The sequence below is a fragment of the Nicotiana tomentosiformis genome, chromosome 1, assembly GCF_000390325.3.
Source record: "Nicotiana tomentosiformis chromosome 1, ASM39032v3, whole genome shotgun sequence".
NCBI lineage: Eukaryota > Viridiplantae > Streptophyta > Magnoliopsida > Solanales > Solanaceae > Nicotiana > Nicotiana tomentosiformis.
In genome coordinates, this window is record NC_090812.1 from 136,205,275 (window position 1) to 136,220,752 (window position 15,478).

Consider the following 15,478-nt stretch of genomic DNA (forward strand, 5'->3'; position numbering starts at 1 on the left):
ATGGATTTCAAGATACACGAAGTTGCATTACACTCTTAAAAGTATTTGACACAAGAAATCTATGCCACAAACCTATGAGGTTGAAAAAGAAGTTGAACACTTGTGATATTGTTATCATTGTCACAATTTAACCTTTGCCAATAGTTGGTCCTATATGAGAGGACTGGAGATATGATGAATTTGTCATTCAATTCAATATGCTCATCATAAGGCTGCTTAACTTTCAACATGACACAAGTGAAATCATATAGCTAGGACATCTTAATGTTGGGATGAAGTCATGTATTAGTTAGAGAGAATGAACACTTTGCTATGAGCTAGACATGTTTTAGCCATAACAACTCTCAAGCTGCAATACTAGGCCACTTAATGGGCAACTACAATGCTAGGAAAATGTGAGTTACTCACTGAGGCATGATCCAGGTGGACATGAAAGTCATACTGAGATGGGCGAACAAAAAGATCTTCTTGTGACAACTTCACAAAAACCTCAAATTCCCGAGAAACGTTATACAGACAAGTGACCATTTCAATTGATACACACACATATAATAGGTTCTACGATATGCTCTCATGTTACTAGATAGTGAAAAGGATTCATGATACTATTCATAAAGCAGTAAAGTGACTAATCCAACCATAGGAGCCACATACAAAGAAGAGAAAGAATTGCTCGAGAATGATCTCAACACTAGGTTGTCTTACATTGGATTTGATACCACATAGGTAAACGTTATGACTGTGCATGCATAAGCACGAGTGAGCAGATGTTATCCATTTGAATCAAAACGTTATGTAAGAAATTCATCAGGTATAGTCCCTTGTTGAGAATTTAGGGAAGCAAATGGGAATTATTAGCCCATGGTTATAACTCAATTCATGGAAATACTTATAGAGCTCAATTCCACACGAGGTTGTAAATAAGAGAATTTGTGATAGAGTGGCTTCATGAATAATGAGTCTCGTTCAGAAAGTAAGTACATGCAATGTTTTGTGATTCAACGTTTTGGTTAAGACCATATTTGTGTAGGCCTCTTCAATATAGATGTACATATATAACAAGGAAAATAATGTGGTGTTCATAATGATTTACTAAGGAGTGCCTTACTTGATGACTTTAGATTGACAGGGAAGTAGCTTAATTAATGCCCCTCTATTCCACATCCAATACATACATTAGTACCATAGTGACATACCCCCGAATGACATCTTATACACTTCACACAACGAGGATGGGGTCCACTAAACTGACTCGCCCCACTTACCTGATATTTATCCTTTTTGCATACATCATAAGTATTTCCCTTAGTCTTCCTCCAAGCCTTCATGGCGGGAGTAACAATCTCTACAATAGCTCGTTGTATGGACTTTTGGAAATGCCCAAATCAACCACCCCTATCACGCTTCTGAGCATCTCACAACATGATGCAAAATATTTTCGCTCGCATATCAGGCAGACCAGGATGGGTGTATCCAACCTAAGGGAATTTGTTCTTCTTGTGCCCCTTCTTTCCACAACCATAACATATGCCAAGAAACATCCAACATAAACCCGAGTGGATATTATTTCATATCAAACATTTCGGCTTATTAGTACAAACAACCCTATTTTATTTCTTAGGTTCCCTTACCACATGATTCGGTGGTACAATAACATTAATATGGATAAGGACACTTCCCTTAGCAACTGGTTCTTTCATTCCCTCCTCGCTGATAAGAACCCATGGGTTACTCATATGGAAAATGAGACATGACTGGGAATTTAGTTTCTTATCTTGAGTTCTATCATACGATCTGGAGTATCAAAGAAGTGTGAAATTCCTAAATGTCCATGTAGCCTCCTCATTATAGATGTGGTCGATAACACACCGATAAGAAGGACTCTACTAGACACGGCTCCAAGACATCCTAGGACACTTTAAAACCTTAGGCTCTGATACCAAGTTTGTTATGCCCCAAACTCGGGGAGCGCGACTGTGACGACCCAAACTAACCTCTGTCGTGATGGCGCCTATCGTGGAACTAGGAAAGCCGACTCATTTCCAAAACAAGCTAATATTTTTATTTCAAAGATAATTTCAAGGTTATTTAACATAAAACCTCTATCTAAAGAGTTCAAATTAAAGAAAAACAGAAGTACGGAAAAGAAAAAGCCCGGCATCGGGATGTTACTAGTCATGAGCATATACTACAGTTTGTCTAACAATATCAAGGCTAACTCAGCCCGGAAAATGGCTAAATACAACTAGAGGAAGATAGGAGGGAGAAGAGTAGGGGCTGAGATCGCCAAACAGCTACCTTGCTATCTCCAAGAAAATCTACAACTAGAACACTCAACACCCACTACCGTGTCCAGCTACACCTGAATCTGCACACAAGGTACAGGGAGTAACGTGAGTACGCCAACTCAGTAAGTAACAACAAAAAATAAAGACTGAGCAGTAGTGACGAGCAATAAAGCATATAACGTTCATATTAGAAAATCTCAGTAAAGTACAAATGCTTTAAAATCAGTGTTTGAATCAAATCATCTTGTTTAAACCCGGTTCCAGTAAAAATCATTTAAAGACATTTTTTCAACAGTTTTTCAAACAAAGGCTCAATGCAAAGGTGAGCAAAAATGATGAAATCATAAAAAGCCCCTCGGGCAAACCTCACAGTCACTCGTGCCACTCGGGCATACCTCACAATCACTCATACCTCCCAGTCACTCAGCACTCGGCACTCGCACTCAATAGGTACCTGCGCTCACTAGGGGTGTGTACAGACTCCGGAGGGGCTCCTTCAGCCCAAACTCTATAATCTGCACGGACAACTCACGTGCGATAATAATAAAGTATGCTACAGGCGGGCAGCCCCGATCCACACTCATCCTCACAAATCAGGCCCTAGGCCTCACTCAGTCATAAAGTATGCTGCAGGCAGGCAACCCTGATCCACACTCATCCTCACAAATCAGGCCACTCAGACATTTCAGTAAAACAGGGCATTCGGCCCAAAACATTTATATGCATCAAAATGAAGTCATAAAACTGAGTTATGCGGTAAACAAGTATAAACATGACTGAGTATAGAATTTCAATCGAAAACAGTGAGAGGATAGTAAGAAACAACCCCTAAGGGTCCAAACAGCATTGGCGCAAGGCCCAAACATGGCATTCAGCCCAATTTACAGAAATTCTTTCTAAAACATATAAGTATCAAATGGTTTCAACAAAGTATGCAACTTTATAGTTGCTACGGGACGGACCAAGTCAAAAATCCCCAACAGTGCACGCTCACACGCCCGTCACCTAGCATGTGCGGCACTTCAAAATAGTAGAATGATACAAAATCCGGGGTTTCATACCCTCGGGACAAGATTTAGAATTGTTACTTACCTCAAAACGGTCAAATCTCTATCCCGCAATGATCTTGCCTCTGGACTCGGCCTCCAAATGCTCCGAATATATTCAAAATCAGTACAATACCATCAATACGCACTAATGGAATGAATTCCACAAGAAAAACTACAAAATTAGACCAAAACCCGAAATTGGCTCAAAAATTGCCTATGGGGCCCACGTCTCGGAACTCGACAAAAGTTACAAAATTTGGAAGCCCATTCAACCACGAGTCTACCAATACCAATTTTACCAAAATCCGACCTCAACTTGACCCTGAAATCTACAAATCGTATTTCTAAATTTCTAAGTTCCAATCTCCGATTTACACCTCAAAATCATGTAATCTAGTCGGATTATTCGATGATAATTTAATATTATGGAGTAAAAATGATCACAAGGGACTTACCTCATATTTTCCTTGAAAATATATCAAAAATCGCCCCTCCTCAAGCTCCAATTTATCAAAAATTGCAAATGGGACGAAGTCCCTATTTTTATAATTCTGCCCAGACAACCTCGGTTCTGCCTCGATCTTGGCCTTCGATCGAGGTCCTCGATCCTGGTTCTCGATCCTAGGCCTTCGATCCTGGTTCTCGATCCTAGGCCTTCGATCCTGGTTCTCGATCCTAAGCCTTCGATCATGTCCTTCGACCCTGGGCTCGATCTAGGCTCGATTCTGAGAGATTTTTGGGCTCGAATCTGGCAGAAAAACAATTTCAATAGAAGGAAATTGCAGCAGCTGTTGTAGTTCAAGTTTTGATCCGTTAACCATCCGAAACTCACCCGAGGCCCTTAGGACCTCAACCAAATATACCAACAAGTCCTAAAACATCATACGAACTTAATCGAATCCTCAAATCACCTCAAACAACGCTAAAACCATGAATTACACCCCAATTCAAGCCTAATGAACTTTGAACCTATCAAATCACGTCCGATTGACCCCAAATGTTTGCACACAAGTCCTAAATGACATAATAGAGGTATTCCAATTTTCAGAATCGGATTGCGACCCCAATATCAAAAAGTCAACCCCCCGGTCAAACTTCTAAAAAATAAAACTTTCGGCATTTCAAGCCTAATTCCTCTACGGACTTCCAAATAATATTTCGGACATGGTCCAAAGCCGAAAATCACCATATGGAGCTATTGGAATCATCAAAATTTAAATCCGATGTCGTTTACACATAGGTCCATATCCGGTCCACTTTTCTAACTTAAAATTTTCAATTATGAGACTCGAACCAACTAACCCGATATTACATAATATAGCTGAATAACACAAAAAGAAGTAGGAATGGGGAAAACAGGGTTATAACTCTCGAAACGACCGGCTGGATCATTACAGCGACCGGCGCTCAACCCAGTAAACCCGGCCCAGCAAGCCTGTTAGATTTCCTTCTACCTAAACTCATCCATGAATAAAGAGGAGATGCACTCCATAAATCAAACACTGAAAATATTTTATTAACAACACCCATTTTATTCCATTAGCTACTTCATTCATAATTTTCAAAGCATTACAAGTTTATAGATATAATGCAAAACATGTTTGCCAAATAGCAACATTTCTAGTTCAATTCCCAACATCATACACCACCCACAACTTGTCTATGGAGCCTCTAAATATGACAGAAGAATAGTATGGAAGTGCCGGCAACAATGCTCCGGATATACCTCAAGACACAAAGTGTAACATCAAGTGACATCGGGCCCAGAATAGAATAGGGCTCACAAAAACCTGTTGAATAGGGAATAACTGCTAACGAGTACCAAAGCTGCACCGTTGATGAATCACCTTCCATTGAAGATGCAACGCCCCCGACAAAAGGGACGTTAGTACATATGGAATAGTACTAGTATGTAAAGCTAACTGTCCTCTTTCAAAATAGAATACCAATGTAAGAAGGAGAAATCTATAGAAACAACAAGTCACAAACAATGATATTCAAATGCCAAGTTAAAACATAATAATTTCCAAAATATGAAGATAACACTGGGAAGTGATAATAAAATTATGATGATAATATTATTTTTGGTTGGGAGATCTTTAACACTGATATACCACTGTTCATAATACCACTGTTTACAATACCAATGTTCAAAATACGAATGTTTACAGTACCGGTGTTCACAATACCGATGGTTACAATACCGATGTTCATAATACCAATGTTCACAATACCGATGTTCACAATATCAATGCCACCGTACTTCTAGCACAGAGTCAGATCACGACCCAATCGGCTAGGCTATCTCATTAGAGAATCAACCACAATTACAATCAAAACTAATACCACCATAATTTTAGCACGGAGTCCGATCACGACCCGATCGACTAGGCTATCTCATTAGAGAATCAACCACAATTATTATCAATACCAATACCTCCGTAATATTAGCACGGAGTCCGATCACAACCCGATAGGCTAGGCTATCCCATTTGAAGATATAAACCAAAATGTTAATTTCAATTACAATTTCTAGCAAAATCACCACCATGTGCGCGACATGATGTCCGATCACGACCCGATCGGCTAGGCTGTCTTATTTGAGACATCAACCCTTTTATATCAATTAATCTTATTCCGATTAAGAGGAATAATTTTATCACATCAATCTTATCCCAAATAAGGGGAATAATTCACAAAAATAACATAGGAGCAAATGTATTTACCTCATCATCTTTCACATTGTATAAATCTCCACTAGTATTTTCAACCAATAACAACGACAATATTTCCTTGGTTTTTTTGTCCATTCACAAGATTCTTTATTCAAGGCAAGGTGGCCATATTTGTTATTCCGCACTTTTATTTCTTTCCTCTCATGTATCATCATCATAAATATCAACATACCTATAATATTCCGGAAATCACAACTTTAAGTTTACTGGAAATAAACAATTTAAGCACCATAGATTTCTTTTCGAGAAATGGAGTAAAATGATTGGCAATTGATGCGCAGGTTAAAATCATCAGCATATCACACACCATTTATTCTTGACATATTTTTCCCCCAAGAGGGCAATACACAATTTTCACTCATGAATATGTAAGAACGCAAAACACATTGAAAATACTCACTAATCATAATGTCTGTTAAAACAACCACATATGAGCATAACTTGAGTTTATAGACTTTTAGGCAATTCTATTTTCGAAGTCAATTCGGAATAGTTGAGTCAAGGCTTATTTCATAACCTTTCTCACATCATTTCATTTCATTGGCTCCATTGGCCACAAGTATAACTGTCAATTATATCAATCATCGCATTTCGTACTTTTTTCAAATCTTTATAGGTTATCAATAGTAAGACATTTCCAATTAAGGCTTTAGGTACACATCTGAGCAATTAAGTGTCTTAAGCATATTGAGTTTTCTCACACAATTTGGAATCATAAAATTCATTTGAAACACAACTAAAAGACATAGCATTTTAATACACATATCATTCTTGAACACATTCCCAAAGGATAACATAATGTGTTAGGAACATTCAGAATACGTTTTGAATATTTAATTCTCGACACTTTGCTTATTCGGGACAATCGAATTTATTGGGAACAACTCGTAACATAGAATAAGGAACTTGAGACAACCATACTTGAAACTTATGAGAACATCATTGAATTCAATTATAAGAGAGTAGTTTAGCCAACATACCTCAATTGAGCTTTCCTTAAATTACTACAATGTTCCGAAAATTCTAGCAATCCCAATCTATTTTGAGACATAAAAAAATTGAACCATAATTAGGAAGATATTCATGATCTCAGCCCGTTTGAGCATTTTATCAAACACTAGGTTTGCAAATTTAACCACAAGGTTCTTCTACAAGATTTACTTCACTCCACAACCCAGTCCTTACTTATTTAAACTCAACAATCTTTCCACAAATTTTATTGATACATGCATGTATAAATAATACTCTCATACCCAAGAATCACACTCCTAATCAACCATCTTCTTCCGAAATTCGGAATTGAAAACTAGGGTATGGAACCTTAAATATTAGATGAAGAACATGTGAGATTTTCTTGTTAATCTTCCAAGATTTGAGCAAGACTTGATGAATAATTAACCTAGGGTTTCCTCTCTCTCTAAAGCACTCTCCCTTCTTTCTAAAACATCAGAATATTTTTCTCAAAAATGACCCTTTGCGTGTATTTAACGAAGTTGGGTTGGGTTGTAAAAACCTAAAAATGAAGCTCTGAAATAGGTTTTGCGATCGCATAATCAATATGCGGAGCGCATATCAGTCACATAATTGCTGACCAAAATGACCAAAAATCTGTCTGTGTCTGCGGTCACTATGCGGTCCGCATAACTATTATGCAGTCGCATAATAGAAGAGTTATGCGGTGGCATAGTCGACCACATAATTGTTTCCAGACCGACCCGCTCTTGCCTCACTTCTGTGGCCATTATGCGGCCCGCAGAGTGATTCTGCGGTCGCATAATGAACCGCAGAAACGTGTTTTTCTGCCAAATATTTTTCTTTACTTTCTGGTGCATTGTTCAATCCAAAACATGTATACCCACTCTGGCACCACGAAATCATGAATTCATTTGCGAAATTTTACGGGGCTTTACACTTAAATACTTCGAAATTTTTTGGGATGTACCAAGCAAGCCACAAATTGGCCAATGGTCACAAACCCCAACTCATACCACTTATTCTACTAAATTAACAAAAACTATATCTAAACGCCAAGACTAATTCCCTTAAGAAAGTCGCCTAGCTATCCATCATCGGGAAAAGTTGACATAATAACTTACCAAAAGTACCCAGTTCAAAAGAAAATTGACATCCTCGGAAAAAGAATCGTTGTATAAAGAAAACCAAGGATATTGGCAATAAAATAAAATTAAAAAAAATAAAGAAGCTAGTACACATAAAGTAAATACAACATACTAAAACAAAAATCAAGAAGTTAGTAAACATTAAGTAAATAAAACATACTATATATATAAAAAAAAATCAAGAAGCTAATAAACATACTAATATAACACATCACATGAAAATAAAATATCAATCTGCCATATCAATAGTTATACAAAAAGCCACCCCCATCTAGAAATGTTGCAATGTCCTCAATGCAACTAAACAAAATAGAGTGAAATGGTGGAAAGTGCTCCCTGAATACTGCATAAAGTGCTCTCCTCGCTGTCGGACTCAGTCACATCCTCCTCTTCTTCCTCTTCCTCGGACCAATGAACTGGAGCATCATCATCATCTTCCGGCTCGATCGATGGCACTGACTCTTAAGGCTTTAGAACGTTCCATAGCCCCTTCACACCCTTCCACATGCGGGTGAAGACTTTATCTCTCTTCTTATCTCTCTTCTTTATCCTAGTGTGTATTTGCCAGATTGGCATAAGAAGTACTCAAAGTAACATGCACCGTGGCCAAATCAATGTATGCTTTCTCCAGCTTCTTAAGGTGATTGATGGTAGGCTAGAAATACGAATTTTTTGGCTACTTTGCACCTATTGTTTGATACATTTTAATTGTGTTTGAGGTAAAATATGTTCAACGTATACTCATTGCATATTTTCTGTTGTGTAGGTTCAGCTTTCGGGTCAAGATGAATTCTTAGAGCTAAAAGAGAATAAAAAATAGAATTTTTCAATATGAGTAGAAGATCGAGAGTTAAGTCAGAATCGAGTTCGGGTGTCAAGGACCCGGTGCACATATAAAATAATAGAAGAAAAAGCCAAAAGTGCATTAGAAGCTTAAAGTTTCAACCACTCTGAAAAGTGGCACTAACACGTCATGTGTCAGGCCTTGGTAAACAATGGAATAACCCATTTTTTGGCTTCTGGCGAGAACAAGGCAGCATGCATTCTTTTGGTTAAGCTTCAGAAAAGTTCCAATAACGCGGCGCACTAATGTAATTTTTCGCCCAGTTAATTCTAATTTGGCTCAGAGAGGGTATTAGTCCAGGTCCATCCATACTCAATATAAATACATTGTAAGAATACTTTTTATAGGGATTCAACCTAGGATAGTTTTAGAGAGCTACCACGGCTTAAAGACACAAGATTTCATCAGTTCTCTTGCCAACAATCGGTGCAGAAATGAGAGTTTGTATTGTAAAGTTGTCTTTGAAGTTTTCTATGTTCTTAAACTTATTTGTGATGACTTTCTCCATATTTATGGAGTAGTTATTTCCCTAGGGTTTCGATGGATATGGTATTTTGATTGTGATTACGTTTATGGAGCTTTTAATTGTTTTCAACTATATTCACTGGTTTATTTAATCGAAAGATGAATATTTTGGTGATTATCTTTGCATTATTTGGTTTGGTTTAATTTAATGATTCTTCTAAGTAAACGAGAGAGCTTTTTGAATTGTTGATTAAACCAAGTTAGGAGAATATTCGAGAGACTTTTTTCTTAAGGACTAGTCCATTAACATATTCTTGCATATCTTCACGGTGCTTCATATTAATTTAGATGAATCTTAACCTTACGTTTAAGCTAATCATCGAGTGAATTTGTAAGAATCATCAGAATATTAGAAGTGAATTTAAACAAAGTTAGATCCCTAATAGCTATCATACACTATCATGTCGCAACCCTTAATTCTCATATTGTTTACAACCCATTAGTTCAATTTTCTTCTATATGATTAGGTCTAATTCCTAGTAATCTTAATATAGTAGTTAATTGTAGTAGTAATCATTCGAAATCAAGTGTTGATCATCCTGAATAACAAATAATCCAGAAATTACTCGAATATTATTTAAATTCAATCCCTGTGGAGAGGAAAATTAAACTATACTATCTTTGGCTAGCGAGCATCAATTTCGCGTTGTGTTTTGAGCTCAACAAATTTTGATCCCCCTGCTTCTTCTGATCATCAAGATACATTTGAAATTCTTTATTTGAAATGCATACAGAGGGTCCCTCAGATGTTTTCCCGGGACCATGTATAAGGCCAGCTACTAGGTCGCAAATCTGCCGCATCTCCTCAGAAAGCATAGCAAATGGTCCTCCTGCAAAAGATGATGGATGTCTACCCTGGTCGGTCTGGGAAGAAGATCCCAACTTTCTCTTTTTTCTTTTCACGGCGCCACCCTCTTCTCTTTTCTTTAATGGATCAATAGGCTTTCCCGGATCTATCCAATTATCTTCCGGATCCTCCTCAACCCCTGTAAGCTGGCATAACTCAGTAATGAGAGATGGGAACATCAGTGATTGACCATCCTGCCTCCGATAATCCTTCAGCTCATTGATGAAAATCGTACCAACATTGAGCTGGATATCATCAAGAATTGAAGCGATCATTTGAGCTCTTATTATTGGTACATTCCATATATTCCCCGCAGGGGAAATACGACTGCATATGGCCAGCCATATCTTTGCTTTGGCAGTGAATTCTTTGGATGTGATCTCTTTCTTTTTAGCTGCCCATGGAATATCCGCACCCGGGCACAATTTGGAGACCAACAACTTGCCCGATGCATAATCTTTCTCACGGATTGGTGCCATGTCATGGTCCTGCAGGTGATAGATTCGATTCATAACTTCAAGTCCAAAATTCACCATCTTGCCCCGTATAATCATGATTGGATTTCTTAACCTGACGGTTGGGAGATTCACATAAAGCTCCCTCACTCATTTCTCATTTGCTCTTCAAGGTTGAGGGGCAAAACATGTCCATCTCATGTCTACAAGCCTCTGATGGAACTCGGGAAGACATTCTGGGAACTTTTCCAGAAATATACCACGTTCTAGGTGCAACTTCTTCGTAATCAACTCGGCATAGTACCGTTCCTGGCATTGAGAAGAAACGGTGTTGGTCATAGTTCTCCTCAACTTCCAAAGGGTTGTCATGTGCGGATTCGTCGGAGTTAGAGATCATTTTGAGCTTATGATACCTATAAACAAAGTATTGGAGTGAAAACGTTGTATGGCTATGCAATATATTGCAAATGAGTCAAATATGCCAAAGAAATGATTGGACAGTCAAAACCCAGCCATAGAAAAAGATTTCATATTTTTAGTTCAGGAGAACTATGCTCTCTGATGTCGCAATTGCGAATGCAACAGACTTTTCCCGTGTTCGTAATTGCGAGCTCATATTCGCAAATGCAAAAGGTTGCTAGACCTGACTGTTTTTGCAATTGCGATCACCTCTTCACAAATACGAAGCTCGCAAATGCAGAAGCGGCCATCGCAATTGCGATCTCGTCGTCCCTAGCCACCTTCTCTCTCAAAACAGTCCCAAAGCCCCAAAAAGTTTGAACACAGGCACACTTTCAGAAAGCCCAATCACTTTTAGGCATAAAAACATGCAATAAGATTCACACACAGCCACGAATTGAAGAAATTTCAATGACTCGACCGGAAATTTCATTGGGCCTTTTATCGAACATATTGAAGGCACAAAACTTGTTTCATATTTTAACAAGCTATGGGTACTCAGACTTCCCCATTTTTCAAGCAAAGAAGGAATCTCGCACTCTCAACCAATCCTCACCTAGAAGTTACAACAACATTTAACACAGAGGAGAAGGGTCAATTTGAACCCTAGTTTTTGAGAGCACAATAAGGGAAGAAGAAGAAGATGATGTTATAGAGCCTAAAGAGCACAAAATTAAGCTTTCATATCTGGATGCTTGCACTTAGTAGTTAGAATGAGGGAGTTTTAAAGTTGTGAGAGTGAGGAAGATGAAGGTCGTTTAATTTTTTAGAGCCCCAATTTTTTCTGACTTTTGTCCAAAATGAAACAAAGTTACCCGTTTATGACCTCTGATGTTGCAATTGCAACTATCAAAAATCCAGCAGAGGTCGCAATTGCGATAGTTTCTTCGTATTTGTGACCAATCAGGCTTCCGCAATATGCGAATCTGTGTTCGCAAATGCGATAACTGAGACATGGACTGTTATTTTTTCATTTCTCAATCTCCTTGCTTGTTGTCCCAAACACTTCCAAACTTCCTGAAACTTGGTAGATTCATCAAAATAATAAAATAAACTATTCGAAAGAGAAAATTTTAAAAGTGAAAAAAAAAATGAAAACAATGTGTTGCCTCCCACCAAGCGCTGCATTTAACGTCGTGGCACGACGAGAATCAACTTTACCACTTTTCTCTCCACTTGGAGGATATGAATTGGGCACCTAACTTGGAATCAAGCTTGTGACCACAAGCTGTGGGGGTTGGGGGGGAGGGTGGGGGTGGTAAGTAGATGATCATTCCAAATGCCATTTGCTTAATTTTGCATTTCTTGGCTTTCACGTGACGACTGTCAGTTTGCCTTCTTGTACCTTCAAATTGTAAGATGTATGGTCCTTCCCTCTCCTCTTTCCAATCCCTCATTGACTCATGTAGTTCAATTCCCATATCACCACACTACTCCAATGTTAAAAAATGCTTGGAATGTGACATCAAGCCTCCAAATTATAATTCTTTCCGGATTTTTACATTCCTATAGTCCCCCGAACTAGAGTCAAATTCAACCATCTTTTCAACTATAACAGCTGATTCTAGTTCCATATTTTTCTTGGCATCACTAACAAGCATGGAGTCAGTTGGCGGATGTTTAATTCTTGATTCCTCGAAATAAAGCTCACTTTCTTCCTCGAAGTAGTACTCTTCTTGACCTCTTTCCACACTCTCAAGTTGGTGGGCACAGTGAGCCTCAACACATATTTTCATTTGATCTTTCAAAGTGCGGATATTCTCATCATTTTGAGTCAAAACATGTTTCAAGTACTCGAGTGCCAAGTTGTGCTTATCCTCATTTTCAAGAATGGCCTCCAACATGAGCATCTTCCTCTCATTTTGAGCATTTGAGAGTTCGTCTTGGTTTTGATTAAGTGCCAAGGAAGGATTTTCGGCTTCAACCTCTAAGGAAGGTTTTTGGCTATCATTCACTTATGAGGCTTTTTGGGCCTCTAAAGCTTCAAACATTTGTCCTATTTGTAAGTTCAACCTTTCAAGCGCCAAAGGCGTTTTTCTCTTTGTTTCCTCCTTTAACTAGGCATTCCACCATGAGCTTGAACTCTCCATTTTGACCATGCTCAATTTCTTCCACTTCCATATCCCTATACTTGTCATCACAAAAAGTAGAATCATCACAGTGGGGGTTCGGGGAAGGGAAGGACAAATAAGCACAATTATCCCAATGGCCATTTTGACCATCACACTTATAATAAATACTCCACTCATGGGTTCTAGATTGTGTGCACAATCCATCCCCGGGAGAATTTAAACAAATTTGCCACGAGTGTGGTCATCCACGATAAGGACAAGGGTCATCAAAGTATGAATAACTACCATCCGACCAATTTTCACTATATGATGCCATTTTTCAAAACTAAGAAAATAAAAAAGGAACAAACAAGAAAATAATTAACAAGATAAACAAGGATAAGAAAATATTTACACAACCTAAGCATGTACGCTTACTTCTCAAACAACCTAAATACGCCAAATTGTTCGCCGGCAACAATGCCAATTTTGATGACGTCCAAATCCACTACTAAAAAGTATATGGACACAGTCGCGTGCATATTATTCCCAACTATGAGTCGGGGTCGAATCCCACAGAGAATAATATGTAGTCGGTTTGGAGCGTAAGAGAATTATCACTTGTTATGCTAAGCCAAACACTTATAATGGTTTTGAGACAAAGTTTATAACCAGTTGCGAAAATGTTAACTAACCTTGAAAGCAAGTAAAATGATCAATGGCTACAAGTGTGGATGCATTGGGAATTACACTCAAGTATCGATCCAATGTATTTCACGATTTTACAAATATGTGCGAGTTTATGTTAATTAGCCTCGAGTAATAATTCTTTATTAGCTTCGTCCAAAGACTAACAAGACTTCCTAATTGAATTATCCCTAAAACAATTAAGAGATTAAGAACACCCGAATATGGCTACAAGTAGTTCAATCCTATCCCTTGGTGGAATCTATAAAGTAAGGGATAACGCCTCAAGTTCTTGTTAATTAATCTTTCCTAACCACAAATTACCTTTTCAAAAATCAATTCGAAGTAAATGGGTGAGTCCTAGGGTTAGCTACTCCCTTTGAAAATATTAAAGAACAAGAATAATTAAAGAAACAATAACTCACTTCAATATAAATAAAAATCATTCAATACATAATCACAACAAGATATTTAATCCAAACATTAAATATGTGTCACGCCCCAATCTCGGGGAGCGCGACCGGCGCTCAACCGGGATAACTCGGTCGAGCAAGCTTACTTGATGTCTTTTATCCAATCTTACGCATGAACAATATAAAATCAATATCAAGAGAAATACATGAGGAGAGTGTAATGTTCCTCATTCATTCCCTATTTCTCAAAAGAAATTCATTTATGATTTTTAAAATATTACAAGTTTATAGATATAATGAAAAACATATTTTCCAAATATCAACACTACTAGTTCAATTCCCAACATCAAACACCACCCACAACCTATATATGGAGCCTCTAAGTACAACATAAGGGTAGTATGGAAGTACCGGCAACAAGGCCCCGTCTATAACTCAAAACACAATGTACAACATCAAATGACATCAGGCTCAGAATAGAGTAGGGCTCACCAAAACCTGCTAAAAAGGGAGTAACTGCTAACGAGGACCAAAGCTGCCTACTGATGAACCACCTACATCCATTGAAGATGCAGCACCAACGGCAAAAGGGACATTAGTACATATGGAATAGTATTAGTATGTAAAGCTAACTGTCCTCTTTCAAAATAGAATTCCAATATAAGAAAGGGCAAACCATGGAAACAACAAGCAGCAATCAATGATATCCAAATGCAAAGTTAAAACATAACAATTTTCAAAATACGAAGATAATACTGTGAAGATGATAATCAAAATATGAAGATAATATTATTTTTGGTTGGGAGATCTTTAATACATATATAGATATACCACCGTGTATCACAGAGTCCGATCACGGCCCTATCGGCTAGGCCGTCTCACACAAAGACATCAATCAGAGTCACAATTACTATCACAAACTTCAATCATTATCTCAATCACAATCTCAAGCACACTCACCACCATGTGTACGGCATGGCGTACGATCATGACCCGACCGACTAG